At 46.1% G+C, this 20,862-nt stretch overlaps 1 pseudogene; it reads right to left on the reverse strand.

Annotated features, from left to right (window-relative positions):
• Positions 1-3,287: 3,287 nt before the first annotated feature.
• Positions 3,288-6,290, reverse strand: LOC141161346 (uncharacterized; annotated as a pseudogene).
• Positions 6,291-20,862: the final 14,572 nt, after the last annotated feature.

The raw sequence follows: 20,862 nt of genomic DNA on the forward strand, positions 1-20,862 counted from the left end.
GTCCCCATCCTGTCATGTGCTGCTCCCATCCTGCGCCCCCATTCTGGTATGTGCTGCTCCCATCCTGCGCCCCTATCCTGTCATGTGCTGCTCCCATCCAGCGCCCCCATTCTGGTATGTGCTGCTTCCATCCTGCGTCCCCATTCTGGTATGTGCTGCTTCCATCCTGCGCCCCCATTCTGGTATGTGCTGCTCCCATCCTGTGTCCCCATTCTGGTATGTGCTGCTCCTATCCTGCGCCCCCATTCTGGTATGTGCTGCTCCCATCCTGCGCCCCCATTCTGTAATGTGCTGCTCCCATCCTGCGCCCCCATCCTGTCATGTGCTGCTGCCATCCTGCGCCCCCATTCTGGTATGTGCTGCTTCCATCCTGCGCCCCCATCGTGGTATGTGCTGATCCCATCCTGCGCCCCCATCCTGGTATGTGCTGCTCCAATCCTATGCCCCAATCCGGTCATGTGCTGCTCCCATCCTGTGCCCTAATCCGGTCATGTGCTGCTCCCATTCTGTGCCCCAATCCGGTCATGTGCTGTTCCCATAAAATAGTGCCCGAGTCAACGTGTGCGCATCTCACAATATCTGGCGCCAGTTTCTTGAAGACACTGTGTCTGGGAATTTGCACACACAGTGTCTTCACTAAAATGGCATCGTAGTGCAGTATGCACACGCTCTGACTCAGGCACCACACTGCACAGGTGCCACCCATTTAGGCTTTGAACAGAAAGACACATTCACTGTTATATATAACATTTTAAATTTTATTAAACTATTAGCTGTAAAAAAAAATATTGTGCAAAAACTTCTCTGTAAAGAACATTTTTGGTGTAAACTCTGTGGTCTTTCTTTAAGTTGCCTTGTTGATCAGTAGTAAAAACTTTGACTTTGACTTGTTGGAAGGATTTTGTCCTTGAAAAGGCGACATAAAGTTGGCCATGGCTGAAGGCTGGAGGTGGCAAATATATGCCAACTGAATCCAGTGTTTGCCCTTGACTTTTGTTGATGGTCATAGCATAAGCAAGTCTTAAGGGAAACTGTTTTGTTTTAAAGTAAAAGGAAGATCAGGATCGCTTGGTGCCAGAATAACTCTGGGAATGAATACCCTTGTACCTTTAAATGATCCGGTGAGGATTTCACAGTCAATGACTTTTGACATCATTTGCTTCACAACCATTCTGGTGCCATTGCAAAGACCTCTTGTTGAGTTAAGGTTTCTTAATAGCATGACTACTGCTCCAACTTTCAAATGTAATCTATGAGGAGGCATACCACCAGGCGTTAAGCTGTTTAAGAACTCCATTGGATAGTTTGCTGCTTCACCAGCATTTGCAGTATCTTGCTGAATGGAATCAATACTGTTGTAGCATTTCAATTCAGACTGAATTCGTCTAAGAACATTTTCATTCAGTTCATGTGAATGTTGGTTTTTTGGAGTTAGGATTGCATGGTTTGCAATGCTTTCATCTTCTGGTTGTATGACTTGAGGAAAGACAGCATCAACAATACATCCATTTTCAATGCAGACAGAAGGAATTTCAAAGAAACCTTCCTCTAGTCCTGGTTCTTGAAGTTTTCCATCTCCAAGGTTTAAAAGCCATTGGGAAAAGCCTTGATGTTCTTGGGGGACATTGTTCTCATTGGTACGCATGTTTTGGTCCAATTTGAGGACTTCAATATTCCTCCAACAATTGCTGTTCTTCATGCATGCTGAAATTATTTCGGTTCTGCTGCCATGTGGTACAACAGGAAGGATTTGTCGAAAATCTCCACCAAAAACAAACACCGCACCTCCGAACGTTTTTTTGGAGGGAACTTTTGGATCTTCAGTCATGAGTTCTTTGTAGAAGGTGTCAACTGCATTTACAGCGTGAGCTGGAGCCATAGAAGCTTTGTCCCAGATTATGAGTTTGGCGTTTTTCAACTCATTGTCAGTATTGCTGTCATGACGAATATTGCACGTCGACGTTTCATTAATTGGTATAGGCAGTTTGAACAGATTATGGGAAGCCTCCTTCCAGCAAAGTAGCAGCAATGCCTGTAAATGTACATGGCAAGACTAATTCATTTTTCTCCGAATGTAATGCATGATTGTAGTATACACGAATGTTTTACCACTTCCACCAGGTCCGTCAATAAAAAATAGACGTTTTTCCAAGTTGGGATTCTCAAAAGCTTCTCTGATTTTTTCGAAAGCCTTTCGTTGTCCTGGGTTTAACATTTGAAATTTCTCCTCAAACAAAGCCTTTTCCGCAAAACAGGGTCGTAATATTTGCCAGAATTGATTGGATCATCGTACTTGCCAACAGGAAGTTGTAGGCCAAAATCTTGTAATGACTTTCCATGTGTCCGTAACACAGACTCAATTTCATGTAATGTCATATAGAGGGCCTTTTCTACATGAGGGAAACGTCTGGTATAGTCTTCCATGAGATTTTTATTGTGCCTTTGAAACAATGCTGCAGCGTTAGACGGCTCACACATGATGCAAATAAATGCAAACAATTGTCTAAGTTGTATTGGTATTTGATAAGTGGCAGCTTCTCTTAAGCCCCCGTCTCACATAGCGATATCGCTAGATTTTTTGGTCGTTGGCCTCCCGCTGGCCAGCACACATCGCTGTGTGTGACCAGCGGGACCAACGATCTGGCTGGTAACTATGGTAAACATCGGGTTACTAGGGGCACGCGCGCACTTAGTAACCCGCTGTTTACCATGGATACCACTCTGCTACGGTGCGCGGAGGCTCCCGCGCACCGTAGCAGAGTGGTATCCATGGTAAACAGTGGGTTACTAGGGGCACACACGCACTTAGTAACCCGATGTTTACCATAGTTACCAGCCTGCTCCTGCTTGCAGCAGGCTGGTAACGGGAGCAGGACATCGTGGAACGATTCTTTCCACGATATCGCTGCTCCCCTGATCGCTGGTGAGCCTGCCTGTTTGACAGCTCACCAGCGATGTATTAGCGATGCAGCAACGATCCCTGACAGGTCGTATCGTTGTCGGGATCGCTGCTGCATCGCTTAGTGTGACGGGGCCCTTAGGCAAGTATCCCATTCAGAGTCATCATCAGTTAACCCTCTTGCAATACAGGCTTCTTGGAAAGTAGCAAAACGGTTTCCTTCAGTTGTTCTGAGATCCTCAAAAGATGTTGCGCCTCGAATATTGAGAAGGAGAATTCGGAGAAAGTATTTTTCTCTGTCTAATGGACTAACGTTAAACATTCTGCCAATTGTGTTTTTATGACATTTGCAACGTGGTTTCCATTTAACATTTTTTTCATCCCAAGTCTAATGTTCAGGGATTTCAATGTATAAATATTGTTGGGCATTAGGATCTTCCCGATTCAGTTTAAACCAAGCAAGAAGTTTAGACTTGGTGTTTTTCTGCAGCACAGCTTCAGCTTCTTTACCTGGTATAAAGCATATTGTATGCTTGTCCTCAAGGTGGACATTTAATCTTTCCACATGATCAGTTTGATGGTGCATTTTATATTCCCTGAGTCTCCAGCATGCTTCAGGTGCACTTACATATCGAGTTTCTAAGCAATTTTTTACTTCATCCCATTCAACCGTGGCTTCTTGTTCTGTGGCAGCAGTAACAAACTGGTTATTTGCACAATCATGCCCTTTGTAAACGTATTTGAACAAATATTTTACACTTTGTATAGAACTGCAAATCTCAATGTTTATGTGGGCATTGTGACTCGCCCCCTGGGCCGTAGGGTACCCGGAACCGGGCCTTCTGGTGTACGGTGCTGATGGAGGTAGTAGTGGCAACCCGATCCCGTGGCTCAGGGTGGTCAGACCAAATTGTGGCAGTCTATTTATCAGTGTTTTGAATGTCCGACTACGCCACCCGTGGATTGCGGTCAGAGATAACCGCCGCTGCAAGGCAGACCGCTGAGGCTGGTGTTGGTGTGCAGCACAGGGGTAGGATAACTCCCAACGGGAAGAGTGTAGTCTCAGGGCAGTGTAGGTGGATACTGGGGGTGATGGTGCAGGCGCAGCAAAGATCATACTGAGTCCAATGGTGCAGTCCAGGGTTTTTACTCACAGTTGTTATCCAAGTCACTTCTGTCAGCAATGACTGCCCAAGCCGTGCTGCGTCCACGAGGTGAGGAGCTCGGTCAACCCCCAGGCAATTCAGGAGTATGGCACAGGACCCCCTTCTGTCCTTTACTCTGGCCTCTCGTGCCCCACCAGTAACCAAACTTCTGTCCAGCTACCGAGGACCGTGTTGGGTAAGCGTTGGCCTCCGCTTCCCGCTATCCTATATGGTGCCTTCCTAGCAGGTTTGGCGAGGGGTTGCACCAATAAATGATCACGACCTCTGGTTCTTGGCTGAGGGATGATTTACCTCCACCAACTTGGGAATCCGGTACCCTTCCACAGCCTGACCCTTCACCCGATATAACGCGGGTTTGCAACGGTTGCTGTCCGTTCTGCTCTCTTAGGGTCCCTTCTGCCGTCTTGTTTCTGGAGCCTTTCTACTCCTCTGTCTCTTCTCCTTCCTTCCTTCTCCTTCTCCTCTTCTCCTCTCTGGCCCCGGCCTTCTCTCTAGGCCTGCCTCGTGGAGCTGAGCTCAGGCTGAGCCTCGTCTCCCTGTCAGCTCTCTCTCCCTTCTGAACCCACTGACTCGACTTCCCCCTTGACTAAGATGGCTCCCACCTTTCATCTGCTTCTCTGTGTCTGAGCTCAGGTGACCTGCACCCAATGAGCTCCTTACTATGCTTCAGAAACCGTCCCCTTCTGCTCCTACATCACTGGGTTCTCTCCCCCCTCCCCACTCCAGCCAGGGACATGGTCAGTTGTGCCTGCATAAATGGGAGCACCGTTGAGCTGTCCCCCGGAAATGGGGTGAGTGTGTGTATGCAGCTAACTGAGCCCTGTTCCACACTCCATCCTTACCTGGGAGTGGAATATCACACCTCTGGTTGAGGTGCAATACACCTGTAGCACCCGAACCCTCGGTGGCTACAATTGTATTTTAAGGAAAGATAAGGATTGTAAGGTACAACCCATCTATTATCAGCCCTGTTTCCACCAAGTTCAACAAAGTTGTTATCATCCCGGCATTGATATTTAGGGTATCCATTTACATTGCTATTAGTTTCGGAACAGAAATCCTTGGGAAAACCTTTAGTACAGTTCCCATTGTCCATGCATGGTGCATTTGGATTAAGTGGACCACATGGACCATGTATCATGCAAGATTTTACAGTTTCATAAAGCTTCGGATGAGTGTCTTTGTGCGGGAGCTCTGCACAAACAATTTTGTCAATTCTTTCTTTTTCCCAGGCTTTGTATTCCGGGCCATAAATGCCAATATGTGTCCATGAGGGAGCCCTCTTTTTTGGAACTCAATTACATACACCATACCATTAACACGTCCAAATCTGTGGTATGTGGTTAGGTCTCCAAGTAGCAATTTTAGTTTCATGTTAAATACTCGAGCTACTAAATTGGGCCTGTCGCATGGTTGCTGACTGGGAAGTAAGTTTTCCCTGATTTCCCTCCATTTTGGATTGCACGTTACTGTTACAAATAGGTCTGGTTTGCCATATTTCCTGACCATTGCCATGGCATCTTGGTAGTTTTGTGCCATATTTCTTGGACTTCCTTGGAAAGTCGATGGCAATATGACTTTTTTTCCAGGTAGGATATTTATGTTCATGAAACTGTGGTTGGTCACGAATTGGTGAAGGACGTCATATTCTTCAGCTCTTACAGTACTTTGATTTTTGCGCACCCAATTCAAATGGTTTGCCTCAGTTTTGCAATAGGCATCAACCATAAATTGGTGTGTCAGCTTTCCTGCTTTAAGGAACTGGTTAAAAGTACCATCACGAATGGCAAAGTGGTATGAATACCATTGAAGTTGAGTCACATTTCCTTGACCAACTGTTTTTTTTTAGTTCTGTAGTCCACCCAGAGTCCCAATAAGGGAAAAGCAAAGGGTAGCACATTGGGTCACAGATTCTACTCAGAATAGATATATTTTGTAAAATTCAACTTTTTGGATGAATGGTAATGTCACGGTTTTCTGGGGGTGCACCATCTGGCAGTTGGAGCACTGATTCTGCCGGGGTGCATAGTATTTACTTTTTCTCTCACGAAAGTCATGCTATATTCAATTGGCATTCGGTTTTCTTGATTTGCTTTTAGCATTTCTTCTTGTTCAAATTGCAACATATTTTTGTATTCTCTGGAGAAAGGATTGATATCTTCGAGAATTCTTTGTAGATTTTCCATAAGATTACGAATGCATCCACTGTTGGCTGGATTGTGCATTCTTTCATTCAAGGCTTGAGCCGAATCCAGAATATATAACTGGGCGTATGTTGGTGATTCACCTTGGTTAGGGTGCAACGCAGATGTTGCATGGTAAATTTGCCCATGGATTCTGTAACAGAAAGGACCTGATCACCTGTTAATTGATTGGTCAATTTGTGCGCCCATTGATGCAAAAGCGTTTGCACTATTGTATGATCTTATGTTTTCCATAAAATTCTTGGAGTTTGGATCCGATCTCTTCATGCAATTAGTAATACAGGGATGCATTCGCACTTCTTCCAGTTTGATGGTTCCACTATGACAACAGTTTGTTGTAATTTCATTTTGGAAATGGTTGGCATTACAAAATGAGCATTTGTTGTTCATTGGGCCAAGATAGCATGCCTCAATGTCGTCTTCATTGAAGTTTTCAGTAAGCAAAGCAGTGTTGCGAAATCTTACGTTCTTCCCCCAGCGGGCACGTTGTTTAGTACGGGCTACTCTTTGTCTGTCAGCATTGGCTCTGCGATGCTGCTGAAGCTCACCGTCTGTCATAATCTCTTGGGCAGACCTATGCCTCTCAGCGTCAGCTTTGCGCATCTGTTGACGCTTTTTTTTGGGTGAGATTATGACGGGCAGCCCTTCTTCTCACAGTATTTTTTTCACGCTGCAATTTTAGGTGCTGTTTTTTACCCCTACTTCTACGAACCTTTTGAGCTTCAGCGCTTTTTTGATTTTTTTGTCTGAGTTTCCTCCTCAGAAAGGACTTGCTGGCGTTTGGGGGCCATTATAATGGAATTACGGAACGAATAAGGTTGTAAACTTTAATTAAAATATTTAGCTCTGCTGACGTTTGATATAGTCAAAAAAGTGTCTGAATTGCTCCACTGACGTATTTTATATATATATATATATTCAGTAGAAAGTGGCTGGATTGCTCCACTGACGTATTATATATATATATATATATATATATATATATATATATATATATATATATATATATTCAGTATAAAGTGGCTGGATTGCTCTGCTGACGTATTATATATATTCAGTATAAAGTGGCTGGATTGCTCTGCTGACGTATTATATATATATATTCAGTATAAAGTAGCTGGATTGCTCTGCTGACGTATTATATATATTCAGTATAAAGTGGCTGGATTGCTCCACTGACGTATTATATATTTATATTCAGTATAAAGTAGCTGGATTGCTCCGCTGACGTATTATATATATATTCAGTAGAAAGTGTCTGGATTGCTCCGCTGACGTATTATATATATATATTCAGTAGAAAGTGGCTGGATTGCTCCGCTGACGTATTATATATTTATATTCAGCATAAAGTAGCTGGATTGCTCCGCTGACGTATTATATATTTGTATTCAGCAGAAAGTGGCTGGATTGCTCCGCTGATGTATTTTATATATATATTCATAAGAAAGTGGCTGGATTGCTCCGCTGACGTATTTTATGCGGGATTGCTCCGCTGACATATTTTGTGCGGGATTGCTCCCCTGACGTATTTTGTGCGGGATTGCTCCGCTGACGTATTTTGTGCGGGATTGCTCCGCTGACTGTGTTGGAGTACTCTGATAACTATTCTATATAGTATATATATATATATATATATATATATATATATATATATATATATATTTGTATATAGTATCTTCTTTAGATATATATAGATATATGTGTAATATACTGTATATATCTATATATACTACAAAATGTTTTTTTTTAAGCTAGAGACTAGAGGCACTGTGTGACGCAGAAATCTTCTGTCTTTAAAATGGTGGCGAAGTGTAGGGGTACGTTACATATTTAAATTATTAATGATGTCAGGAGAGGGCAGGGGAGAACACTGACGCCGTATCAGCGCCTGTGCAGACCGCGTTTTCCGGCGCCATCTTGTTGAAGACACACTGCAAGTGTGTCTTCAATGTGTCTGTTGAAGACACACTTGCAATGTGTCTTCAATAAAAAGGCGCCGGAAGCGCGCTATGCGCATGCGCCGGTACCGACGGTCAAGTCATGTCATGAGAGGGCGGGGGAGAACTGTGACGCCAGATCAGCGCCTGCTCAGTCCGTGCTTTCCGGCGCCCTCTTGTTGAAGACACACTGCAAGCGTGTCTTTAATGTGACTGTTGAAGACACACTTGCAATGTGTCTTCAATAAAACGGCGCCGGAAGTGCGCTATGCGCATGCGCCGGTACTGACGTTGGATCCCAGTCTTCTGCCTGAAGAGACGCCGTGGCAACTGACATCCTGGATAGGTAAGTTGTTATGGTGCCGGAGATCGCGGTATGCGTTCAGTGCTTACGCGTACCGCGATCTCCGGCGCCACAATCCACATCCTCGTTTAGGATGGGGATGCGTGCCTCTGTGGGAGGTCCAGACTATGCAGGCGCGTCACGCATGCGCAGTCTATCGAGGCTTCAGACAGAGACCCGCATCCCCGGTTATATTATAGATCAGTGCAGGAGCTCTGGACTTCAAAGTGCCCTGCTTACAGGGTGCTTGCAGGGATGCCTGTGCCCAGTGTGACTTGCTGGCCACTCGCACCCTGCCTGTACATCATGTGGGAGACGCGGGGGGGGGGTGGCAAAACAGGATTTAAAAGATCTAGCAGCGGCAGCACTCACTCTCCTCTTCTTCCTGCCTCCGTGTGCTCTCCCCTTTCCAGCCCCACATGTGTCCATCACCCCTCTGTCTCCTTCCAACCCCATGGCCCCTTCCTTCTCTCTCAGCCCTGTCTGCTTACTGCAGCCCCCTGTATCTCCTGCTCTCTCCCTGGTCCCTCAGCCTGCAGTAGCTCTTTTGCTGCTGCTCCAGACCTAGCCCCACCTGACCTCTCAGCTCCCAGCCTTATCTGTCCCATCCTCCTCTGCTCCCTTGTGCTCCATAAGCACTACAGCAGCCCCACTGTTAACCCTTTGAGTCCCCTTTTCTGCCTCTCCTGATTCAGCAGCACATCGGCAGCCAAGGCATCCTTAAGTGACTAAGTATTGCTGCTTGTAACCTCTTTTCCTCCATAGGGATAGTATAGTGATTGGCGGGTGGGCTGTAATTAATGTATGTATGTTTTTAGATAAGTGGGCAGTATAAATAGGTTATTGTGTGGTTAATTGTATATCCGTATTATTATTGTTATATTCAGTATTATTGTGGTAATAAATAGTAGAATTAACTTTTAGACTTGTGTAATAAATACCTTTTATTGATAACCCAGTTTCATCTCAGTTAGTCGCCGTTTGTATAGCATATAGCAAAGGATTCGAAGTAGTAACAGGCACGATATTAGCCGGATATTGATTATCCAAAAGTCAAGCCTGACATTAATAATTAATATACGGAATACCGCCCTGTAACACTCCCTTAGTATATAGTGTACTCGCTTATTATGTATAGTGCCATCCTTAGTTATATAGTTTCATTTTTTACTATGTATAACACCCTCTTTTATTAACTACCATCCTCTCTAGCTCTAGGGGGTCACAGTTGGGGGATCATACTGTACTGGGGTCACCATACTTTGCCTTGGGAGTTGAGCTGGGGTACAGTAGGGTCATTACACTGTGCATGTGGAGGAATTCACCATGGGGGTATCAAACTGTGTTTGGGGGACACTTTTGTTGGCATCATACTTTATGGGGGCAATGAAGGAGGAATCTAGGACTTCAGTGGGAGGAAAATTACTATGTAAAAGCTGGAAAGTTGTGAGATCTGCTTTTCTGTGACCCCGACAATTGTTTACATTTTTTGGGGGGTTGGTGGGGGGCCCAATTAGAACTGCTGCTATGGGGCCCCATTATTCCTATGTACTCCCCTGGTGATATGCGTGTCTAAACAGATGTGTTTTTAAAGCACGTTTGAAGACATGGTGGCTAGATATCAGTTGGATCGTTTGGGGCATTGCATTCCAGAAAACTGGCGCGGCACGAGAGAAGTCTTGGAGACGGAGGTGTGAGATTCAGATTAAGGAGGATGTTAGTCTTAGATCAGTTGCAGAACGGAGGGCACGGGAGGGGTGATAGACAGAAATGAGGGCTGAGATATAGGGCGGTGCAGAACTGTGGAGAGCTTTGTGGGTGAGAGAGATGAGTTTGTATTGTATTCTGTGGTGAATGGGTAACCAGTGCAATGACTGGCACAGGGTAGAGGCGTCGGTGAAGCGGCCTGATACGACCCTGGCTGCTGCATTCAGAATGGATTGGAGAGGAGAGAGTTTGTTTAAAAGGAAAACCGATTAGAAGAGCGTTGCAGTAGTCCAGACAAGAGTGAATAAGCGCGATAGTAAGAGTTTTAGAGTTATGCGGTATCTACATTTCGACCTAGTAGGCTTATATGCCCCAAAAATTATGCCCATCAGAGTCCTCATTGACTCTGTCAGCACCATTATAGTCTATGGCCCCATCTGCACTTACGTCCGTTTTATGGGGAATTCGGACTGAAGCACCAATGGGACCCCTGAAAGTGGTCAGAAATGCAATGTGAAAGGGACCTAGGAATCTTTTTCAGTTTATGATCATATGGAATTAGTTTAGGAAATTTTTTTTAAAGATGTTAAAGGGTAGAATGTTGAGCCCCTTTTCCTCATTAACAATAGATAATTTGAGGGTCCCGCCACTAGGTTTGGTCCCCAAAAAGGAGGTTGAAAATTTTTATTTGATCCACTATTCGTCATATTATAAAGGGCTATCGCAAATGATGATATTGATGAATCCTTGTCAAGTGTTTCTTACACATCACTTGATGAGGTAGTAAAACTGGTTCAGCAGGCGGGTCAGGGGGCTTTATTTGCAAAAGAGGATGGTGAATCAGCACATCCAGGATTATGTTAACTCCTTATAGGCTTCTCCCCTTCATGTACTTATTCTCAGGCATTTAGAACATTTTTCCTTTGTGTGGATCCAGCTCACATGTGATATTATCTTGGAATCTTTGACTTTCATTTTTAGTCGTTTTGGTGTTCAATTGGAAGTAGAAGAAAACTCTGGGCTCATTGACCTCACATTTTTTGAGAGGTATTGAAATTGATTCTCAGAGTATAGAATTCGCTTACCTGAGTCAAAGCAGTAGTGAAGACAAAGATAACTTTGCGATGTCTTCAGTCTCTGCTTGGAAAACTGTAGAATATTGCCCATGGGGAGGATATTTTGCAGGAAGATGGCACAAACAACGGCGGGTATAAGACGAATATTCACTTATCCACTTAAAAAACGAACATACATGTGAATTGCAAGTTTGCAGAGGCGTATCCAGGGGGTACAGGCAGGGCATCTGCCCCAGGCGCAGCCGGCAGGGGGCCACAGTTGGGCCACCTAATGCTGCGGTCCGAAGTGTACTCCCTGGCGGCTGAATTCTGTTGCCCTCCAGACTAGGAGTTGGACATTCTCTGAGCTGGTTGTCAAGCTGACAGCCGGCTAAGAGAAGCTGCTGTGTGCCGCCCGTCTGTAAGACGCGAGTACATTTAAATCTCTGACCACTGGGTCAGAGAGACGTCAGCAGCGTGATCAGGTCATGTGATCACGCTGCTAACGGCACTCGCCGGCGCTGCAGAGTCACGAGCGATGGTGCTCCAGTGGAGCTGAAGACACCGAAGATTTGTTTGGGGGCAGAATTAATAGAATGTAAGGACACAGTTTGGGGGGCGGTGAAACAGGATTTAAGGACACAGTTTGGGCCCTAAACTGTGTCCTTAAATCCTATTACATCTGCCCCCACGCCCAATTTAAGGACACAGTTTGGGTGGGGTTAGATGTAATAGGATTTAAGGACACAGTTTGGGGGTGGGGGCAGATGTAATAGGATATTTAGGGGTGGGGGCAGATATAATAGGATTAAAGGACACAGTTTGAGAGTGGGGGCAGATGTAATAGCATATTTAAGGTGGGGGTAGATGTAATATGATTTAAGGACACAGTTTAGGGGTGGGGGTAGATGTAATAGGATTTAAGGACACAGTTTAGGGGTGGGGCAGTTGTAATAATATATTTGTGGATGGGGCAGATGTAATAGGATTTAAGGGCTCAGTTTGGGTGTGGGGCAGATGTAATAGGATATTTGGGGGTGGGGGCAGATGAAATGGGGTTCAAGGGCACAGTTTGGGTTGGGAGCAGATCCAATAGAATATTTGGGGGTGTGGTAAGATGTAATAGGATTTATGGGCACAGTTTGGGGGTGGGGCAGTTCTAATAGGATATAAAGACACAGTTTGGGGGGGCAGATCTAATAGGATTAAAGGACACAGTTTAGGGGTGGGGGCAGATATAATAGGATATTTGGGGGTGGGGCAAATGTAATAGGATTTAAGGGCACAGTTTGGGGTGGGGCAGTTGTAATAACATATTTGGGGTGGGGACAAATGTAATAGGATTTTAGAGCACAGTTTGGGGGTGGGGAAGATGTAATAGGATTTAAGGACACAGTTTGGGGGTGGAAGCAGTTGTAAAAGGATATTTGGGGGTGGAGGCAGTTGTAATAGGATATTTGGGGGAAATATGTAATAGGATTTAAGGGTACAGTTTGGGGTTGGGGCAGATGTAAAAGGATTTAAGGGTGCAGTTTGGGAGTGGGTGCAGATGTAATAGGATATTTGGGGGTGGGGCAGATCTGATAGAATTTAAGGCCACAGTTTGGGGTAGGGGAAGATGTAATAGGATTTAAGGGCACAGTTTGGGGGAGATGTAACAAAATTTAAGGACACAATTTGGGGGTGGAGGCAGATGTAATAGGATTTGAGGACACAGTTTGGGGAACGAGGAAGGGATGACACACAATATGGGGAAGCGGGAGAAACTTGAGGAGTGCATGGATGCAGACACAGTATGGTGAGTGGAGGGGAATGGGTGAGGACACAGTATAGGGAGCGAGGATGATGGGATGGGTGCAGACACAGTATGAGGAGTTGGGGGGCTGTGTGAGGAAGCATTTTGGAGATATATTTTGTGCAGGGAATATTATGAGGTGCAAATATTTATTCAGGTGCTCAGCGTAGGGCAGATATTTTTATTTAGTAGCATTATATTGACACTGCTATCTTTAAGGGCATCGTGTCGGGATGTGCTGAACAATAATGGAGGAAATGGAAGTCTGCTGAGAAGAGCTGTGGATGTGAAAAATCATCATGGAGTCTGGACAGATGAAGAAGAAAAGAAAAAGAACGACTCCAATCAGAGACAACATCATCTATAAGGTACCTGGATGTAAATGTTTTATTGTGATTCTGACTAATTGTCATATTTTATTTAAGTTATGAGCATTAAAGCGGTTGTGCAAGTTTGTGATGAGTCTGCAGTATCGAGGAGTGAGCGTGCTCGCTACTGCTCTGTGCTCGCTCAGGCACCTTACTGCTAGAGATGCTCGGCGAGTACTTCCGGGATGTTAGGACAGGAGCTCGAGTCCCCGTCCCGCATGTTTGGTGCTGTTTTAACAGCGCATAAACATGCATGGATTGCCTGCCACTCACTATAATACTGCAGCCATGTTGGTTGTGGCATTACAGTGATTGGCTGGTCGCATAGCGTCATCGGGTCTATATAAGACCTGGTGACCCTATGCTCATCACAGTCTACCCTTTAGACAGGTAGAGTAGGGAGAGGTGCTGCTGAGCTAGGGAGAAAATTGGCGGCTTATTAGTTAAGTATAGGTATTCCACAGCAAGATATGTATCCATCTGAACTAACAGTCCTTCTAAGGACTAATCCAGCTCCATATATTATTCCTGGTGATATCAGGAGTTAGGCAGTAGTGATGAGCGAACATGTTCAAAAAACGATCGCTAGTTTCAAATTCTGCACTAATATGGCACATTTGGATTCGTGATCGGAAACCCAAGCATTTACCTAAAAATTGGCAAAAATCGGTAATTCAGTGTAAAAGTAAGGGAAATTATTGCGTTGGAACTAAAGTATTTTTAACACTTTGACTAGCATAGTGGTGATATATGATGAGCGGGGGGATGTGTTTGATGAGGGGAAGGGTTGGGGAGAGCTGACCAGAGCTGAGAGCAGCACTGTGCTTGTAATGTTTTTTTTTCCCTAACTTTATGTGTTCAAATCTCGGCTAGCCAATCAGGGTGCAGGCAGCATCCCCACTGTCCAGACACAAGGGCTTGTGCCATTGGATCCTGAAATCACAAGTTCTCTCTATATAAAGAGCGGACATGTTGTTATTGGCATTTTCTGATTAAAGCAGGTCACAGAGGCTGCTGCTGACACTGCTCTTGTATACTGAGAGATTTTAGCTAGTTAGATAGGTGGTTGCTTCTAAGTCAAATAGTTTAGATAGCTAGAGTCCTGTGTGGCTGTGAAATCAACCTTCCAGTAGTTTTTTATTTTTCTTGTGCCATTACTGAGGTCCACACAAAAACAGCAGGGCACATGTCATAGAAGTCTGTTGTGCACTGCTTCTATTGTGCACCATGCACGAGTGCACATTTAAAAATCTATTTTTTTTTTCACTTGCTAATATAGTAAAGCAAGCCATAGTAGCCCACCTTGTCATTTTGTGGGGTTGAAATTCAGCTGTATGCAGAGCTCCTGCAGAGTACAAAAATGTTTTTTTTTTCACTTGCTAATGTGATACAGCAAGCCATAGTAGCCCACCTTTTCATTTTGTGGGGGTGAAATTCAGCTATATGCTGACTGAGTAAAAAAATAAATTTTCTTCAGTTGCTAACAAGAGTAAAAAAAAATATTTTTTTTGTGAGAAATGTGATGTAGTATGCCATAAGCCACTTTGTCATTTTATGGTGTTGAAATTCAGCTGTGTTGAGACTGAGTAAAAACACAATTTTTTTAAGTTGACGTGCCTCACACATGTGCCTTGCATGGCTCACATCCTCAACCTGGTGGTGGTACAGCAATTTCTCCACCACTATCCTGGCCAAGATGAGCTGCTGTAGAAAGAACGGAAGCTGTGTGCCCACTTCCACCATTCACACCCCTCAGGTCATCAACTTGCATTGATACAGAGGTCTTTGTCCAAGCCAGTTAACAGGTTGATATGCGATGTGCCGACACAGTGAAATTCCACTCTGCACATGTTGCAGCAACTGTGGCAGCAGCAACAAGCCCTGACGCAGTATGTCATGTCGTATAGCCTGGGCCAACTCAGTACGGATGTGTGGCATTATCACATTTGCAGAGTGGGCACAGATTAAGAACCTCTGCATCCTTCTGCACAATTTTGAAATGGCTACTAAGATGGTTAGCGCTGATGATGCCGTCATCAGCATCACTATTACGGTCATCTACATGCTGGAGCAGATTTTGAATAGCCTGCGGCAGGAGGTGGTGGTCCCAGAAGAAGAGGAGGATGCAAAAGGGATAATCATCTCCTCTCTGTTGTTTATGGTTGGCGGGAGGGTCGGAGGAAACAAGTATCAGTGTTACCAAGCCACCAACACAGCATGAGCTTGGACCTCATGGAAGAGCCCGACATATGAGTGCCTTCTTGATGCACTATCTGCAACATGATCCTCATATACAGTAGTTATGATTCAAAGTAATGCTGACTACTGGGTTGCCACTCTGTTAGATCCATGTTATAAGAGTAAATTTTGCCAGATGCTTCCCGCCCTGGAAAGGGTCCCCCACATACTGGAGTATTGGAACATGCTTTTACACAACCTTAAGAGAGGTTTTCCCTAAGACAGCAATGAGGCACAGAGTGTGCATCGCAGCTGTAGACTTTCAACCTCCGGCACGTCAATTCATCAACCCCAAAACATTATTAGCAGCAATGTAAGTGGCAAAAGCAATTTCTGTGAGTCATTTCACACATTTTTTACACCAGCTCGTGCAACAGCACAACAGAGTACACGTCTGACACATGGTGACCAACTGGAGAGGATGGTGCAGGAGTATCTAGAGCTCAATATCAATACCATCAGGGAGGGTTTGTACCCTTTTACATTTTGGTCTTCAAAAATGGATGAGTGGCCTGAGCTCGCTTGTCATGCCTTGGAGGTTCTATCATGCCCGGCAGCCAGCGTTTTCTCAGAACATGTCTTCAGCGCTACTGGTGGTGTCCCGATTAATAAGCCCAGCCGGTTGTCCTCTGAAAGTGTAGACTGCCTAACTTTCATCAAGATGAACAAGTCATGGATCTCCATGGACTTTTGCATCCCAATAACAGACTAGAGACTAGGTGATGTTGTAGTTTTTAGTGTGCTGCATTGATCCCGCGTAATTGCAGTCTGTGATATCCTTAGCGTGGCTTCTGTGCCTGCTGTTGCTGCTGCTGCAGATGTTAACACTAATTTTTGGAAATGTGAACACTATTGATTGGGTCGCCATCTGCTGTAATGAAAGAGGTGTCAGTTCTCATTATACTACTTCTACTGAAGTGAAATTGATACCACTTTGGTGGTGTTTGCCACTAATTTTTGGAAATTTGGAGACTCCTGATTGGGTCTCCATTAGTGATGAGTGAGCGTGCTCACCACAGCTCAGTACTCACCCGAGCATCTCACTGCTCAACATGCTTGGCGCTCGGCGAGTATTTCCAGGATGCTCGGGCGGGAGCTCAGATCCCCGCTCGGGAGGGAGCTCGGATCCCCGCCCCGCATGTTTGCCACTCTTTAGACAGCCAGTGAACATGCAGGGATTTCCTGCCACGCAGTCTAATGCCGTAGCCATGTTGTTTTTGGCATTACAGTGGCTGGCCGCATAGCGTCAATGGGTCTATATGAGACCCGGTGACCTTATGCTCGTCACAGTCTACCCCGGTAACAGGCAGAGTAGGGAGAGGTGCTGCTGAGTGAGGGATAGAATTGGTGGTTTAATAGTTAGGCATAGGTATTCCACAGCAAGATATACATCCATCTGAACTAATAGTCCTTCTGAGGACTAATCCAGATGCATATATTCCTGGTGATAGCAGGAGTTAGGCAGGCAGTATTTGTGGACAGTGTATACAGCACAATAGGGTCCATTGCACGTTCTGTCTGCTGCTGCTGTTTCAGATATCAATAGCACCTACATATCAGGTCTATTTTTTTTTTTTGCTCTTAATCTTGATTATTTTCTTAAAAAGAATACAGTACACCATTTTACTGCTCCATTCACTTGTTAACAGAACACAGCCAGATTTTTTTGATTTTCTTTGCATTGATGTATTGTGTAAGCAGAGAAACTTGTACATCATCAGACATGATCTCATATTACAGTGGTAATAATACAGCCATTTTTTGGACATTTGGCCATTTTTTGGAATGTGCCAAATATTACACTCCATTTAAAGTCAGCCAGCTGTGTTTTGTTGAACCTATTCATACTTGTTTGCTGACCAATACTACATCTATAAGGCCACTTTCTAAAACTGGTCATCATATGTGATCCCCTATTACTGCACTAATAATACAGACATTTTTGGGAGAATGTCAGATATTATACTCCATTTAAAGTCTGGCAATTGTGTATTGTTCCAAACTATTCACACTTGGTCACTGAGAAATACCATACTACAAGGCCAGTGCCTAAAACCGTGGTCATCAGATGTGATCCCATATTACAGCAGTAATAATCCTGACATTTCTGAGAGCGTATCAAATATTATACTTCATTTAAAGTCTGGCAGTTGTTCCAAACTATTCACACTTGGTCGCTGACAAATACCATACTACAAGGCCAGTGCATAAAACAATGGTCATCAAATGTGATCCCATATTACTGCCGTAATAATCGTGACTTTTTTTGTAGTGTGACTGTGCAAAATTATAAATTAAGACAAGAGACTTTCTGATCAAGGTAGCGGACTGCTTAATGGTGACGACGGTCAGTTCAGTAGCAAGAGGGACCTGCTCTAAACCCTCTACGTGGGCCCTGGGGTGGCTGCAGGGCATGAAGATCCGGAGTTGGACCTCCACAAAAGCCACTCCAGACAGGTTTTGCTTCTGAGGTCTGAGGTAGAAGGAAGGCACGGTTTTTGTATAAAACCAATAGGAAACACCTAAATAGATGCATAACTATTTACAATGCAGTCCGCCGCCTGCCATAGTCCGCAGGGACCAAAGTCTCTGTATAGAGGAAAAAGAACACAAAAATAGCAGCAATTATCTAAACCTTAAACAACAACAACAGCAGCAGCCGGGGGCTGCTTTAGACTTGGGGCTGTCGTGGAGGGAAGGGCTCATTCCTACCGACAGAGGCTAGCCGGTCACCTGAGGCTGAGGGCGGGGTGGCGTCACTCCCAGACACCTTGCGGACGTCCAGGGCGTACCACCCACGCTCCCCCTGGTGGCGAGTGAAAGTCACTGTGTCGCCCGGGAGGAGGTTCCGGCCGGGGTGTCCCTTCTTAAGGCGCGGCTCGACGTCCCGCCGGCTGACGAACACATAGTCATGGAACATGGGACTTCGGATGAACCCCCAGCCCTCTCCATGGTGAAAACGTACAATCTGGCCTATATATCGGGGACTGGGATGGGTGGCCTCCTCCTGACGCGCCCGAGTCTTCGCAGCCTTGGTCCTGACCTCGAGGCGCTCGCAGCGTTGCTCCCGCTGACGTTGCTCCCGTGCTAGCTGGAAGATTTGGTCGCTGCACCATTGGCACCTCCTTCGCGCTTCCGCTCAGGTCTTCCGCGGGAAGCCCATTAGGTCACCCCCCCCTGGTTTTCCCAGGCCCACTCCACGGCCTCGGGCCAGGTCACCGCTGGTGCAGGTAGCGGGGTGAGGATGGGTGGCTGCAAGTCCTCGGAAGATGCGGACCAGTCCGGGTTGGAGCCGGTAGCCTCCTCCGCAGCTTCAGGCGCCTCCGTATCTGAGCTTGGGCGACATCGCAGGTCCCCACCGATGGCTGCCGATTGCAGCTCAGGAGCTAGCGCTTACTCCCAGGTGACCGCGTGCGGAACTATGTACTCCGCCATGAGGTCCAGGATAGTCTCTGTTGGCTCTGCACCCGGGGCAGGGGTTGCACACTCACCCGCCGCGAGGTCACCCTCGACCTCTGTCTCCGAGTCGACTGGTCCTGGAACCTCCACTCCTCGGCGGCGGTCTCGGATACGCTGCAGCATCTCTTCTTTCCACGCTGCTGTTGCCGCCTCCTGGTGTCACGGGTGTGTCGCCACGAAGATCGTCACGATTACACAGCCTGACTTCTCGCAGCTGACTTTTTGGTGCTTTGTGTTTTCGGCAGTGAGGGAGTTAATTCTCTCTCTCTCTGTGCTAGACGAGGTCCAGCCTCGCCCAGCTGCAATCTATGCTGCTGTAGTGAGTCTCCTTCAAATGCCTGCTGGTCTGTTTGGGAAGTGTCGGTGAAAGCATTTCATACAGACTTACAGAGCGGATCGTGGTATTTGGAGTTTCTGAGATAAGTGTATTTGGAGTGTTTTTTCCCTTCCTCGCTTTATCATTTATCTCCTTTCCCGTTGGTGTTCCCTCTGTTGTAGTTGTGTAGTTTTTGTATGCAAGGTGGTTTTGGTTTTTCCCTTGTACTGTCTCGTTCGTCTAAGTACTGTGTGTGGGCATATTATTACTTGTCCTCTTTTGTTGTGATCGGGGTCCTTCTCAGGACTAGATTACTTAGGTGCAGGGATCCTCAGGAGGTAGGGGTTACGCTGGCGGCCTGGACCTCTGTACCTTTAACAGTACCTCCAGGTTGAGGGATTAGTCAGGGCCCCAGCTTAGGGTCAGCTTAGGCCCCCTACCTCCAGTATACAGAGACAGCGTGACATTTTCACCGACCCACTTAGTTTTTCTCCAGCTACCATGGATCCAGTAGCCGGTCTAGCTCGGCAGTTGCAGAGTTTGTCCATGGAGCTGGCGGACGTTAGGTCCACGGTTTTGCATCCTCAGGAGCAAGCCGGACCAGAACCTAAAGTAGCTCTCCCTGACAGGTTCACTGGGGGGCGGGACAAGTTTTTTGTTTTCCGGGAGGCATGCAAATTGTACTTTCGGCTGCGGCCTCGGTCATCGGGGAGTGAAGAACAAAGGGTGGGAATTGTCATCTCGCTCCTACAAGGGGACCCACAATCTTGGGCGTTCTCTCTTCCCCCGGGCTCCCCGGCTCTCCAGTCAGTGGATAGGTTTTTGGCTGCTCTGGGACTCGTATATGATGACCCAGATCGGATCTCCCTTGCTGAGTCTAAGTTACGTAGGATCCAGCAGGGAGATCGTCCGGCGGAGGAATTCTGTTCGGAGTTCCGTAGGTGGGCCACGGACACCCAGTGGAATGACCCGGCTCTTAGGAGCCAGTTTTGTCAAGGTTTATCCGACAAATTACAGGATGTGTTGGCACAGTATGACTCTCCCGCGTCACTGGAAGCCGCTATGGCCCTGGCTATTCGCGTTGACAGACGGCTTCGGGAGAGGTGCGGGATAACTCGACCCCCTGTGATGACTCCACCTCCTACAAGGTCCCCTCATATGGTGGTTCCCCTGGTCAGTCCAGAGGAGCCTATGCAATTAGGAGGGACATCATTTTGGGGGAGGGGACCGGTGGTGCGCCATAAGACAGGAAGGTGTTTCTTCTGCGGGAGAAAGGGACATTTTATTGGGGGGTGTCCATCCCGTCCCTTGCAGAGTGAAGAGTCGTCGGAAAACTGTTGATCCCAGGTTGTGTGGTGGACGGCAATCTGGG

The sequence above is a fragment of the Phyllobates terribilis genome, unplaced genomic scaffold, assembly GCF_046119375.1.
Source record: "Phyllobates terribilis strain yellow unplaced genomic scaffold, ASM4611937v1 Scaffold_9__5_contigs__length_417890890, whole genome shotgun sequence".
NCBI classification, from domain to species: domain Eukaryota; kingdom Metazoa; phylum Chordata; class Amphibia; order Anura; family Dendrobatidae; genus Phyllobates; species Phyllobates terribilis.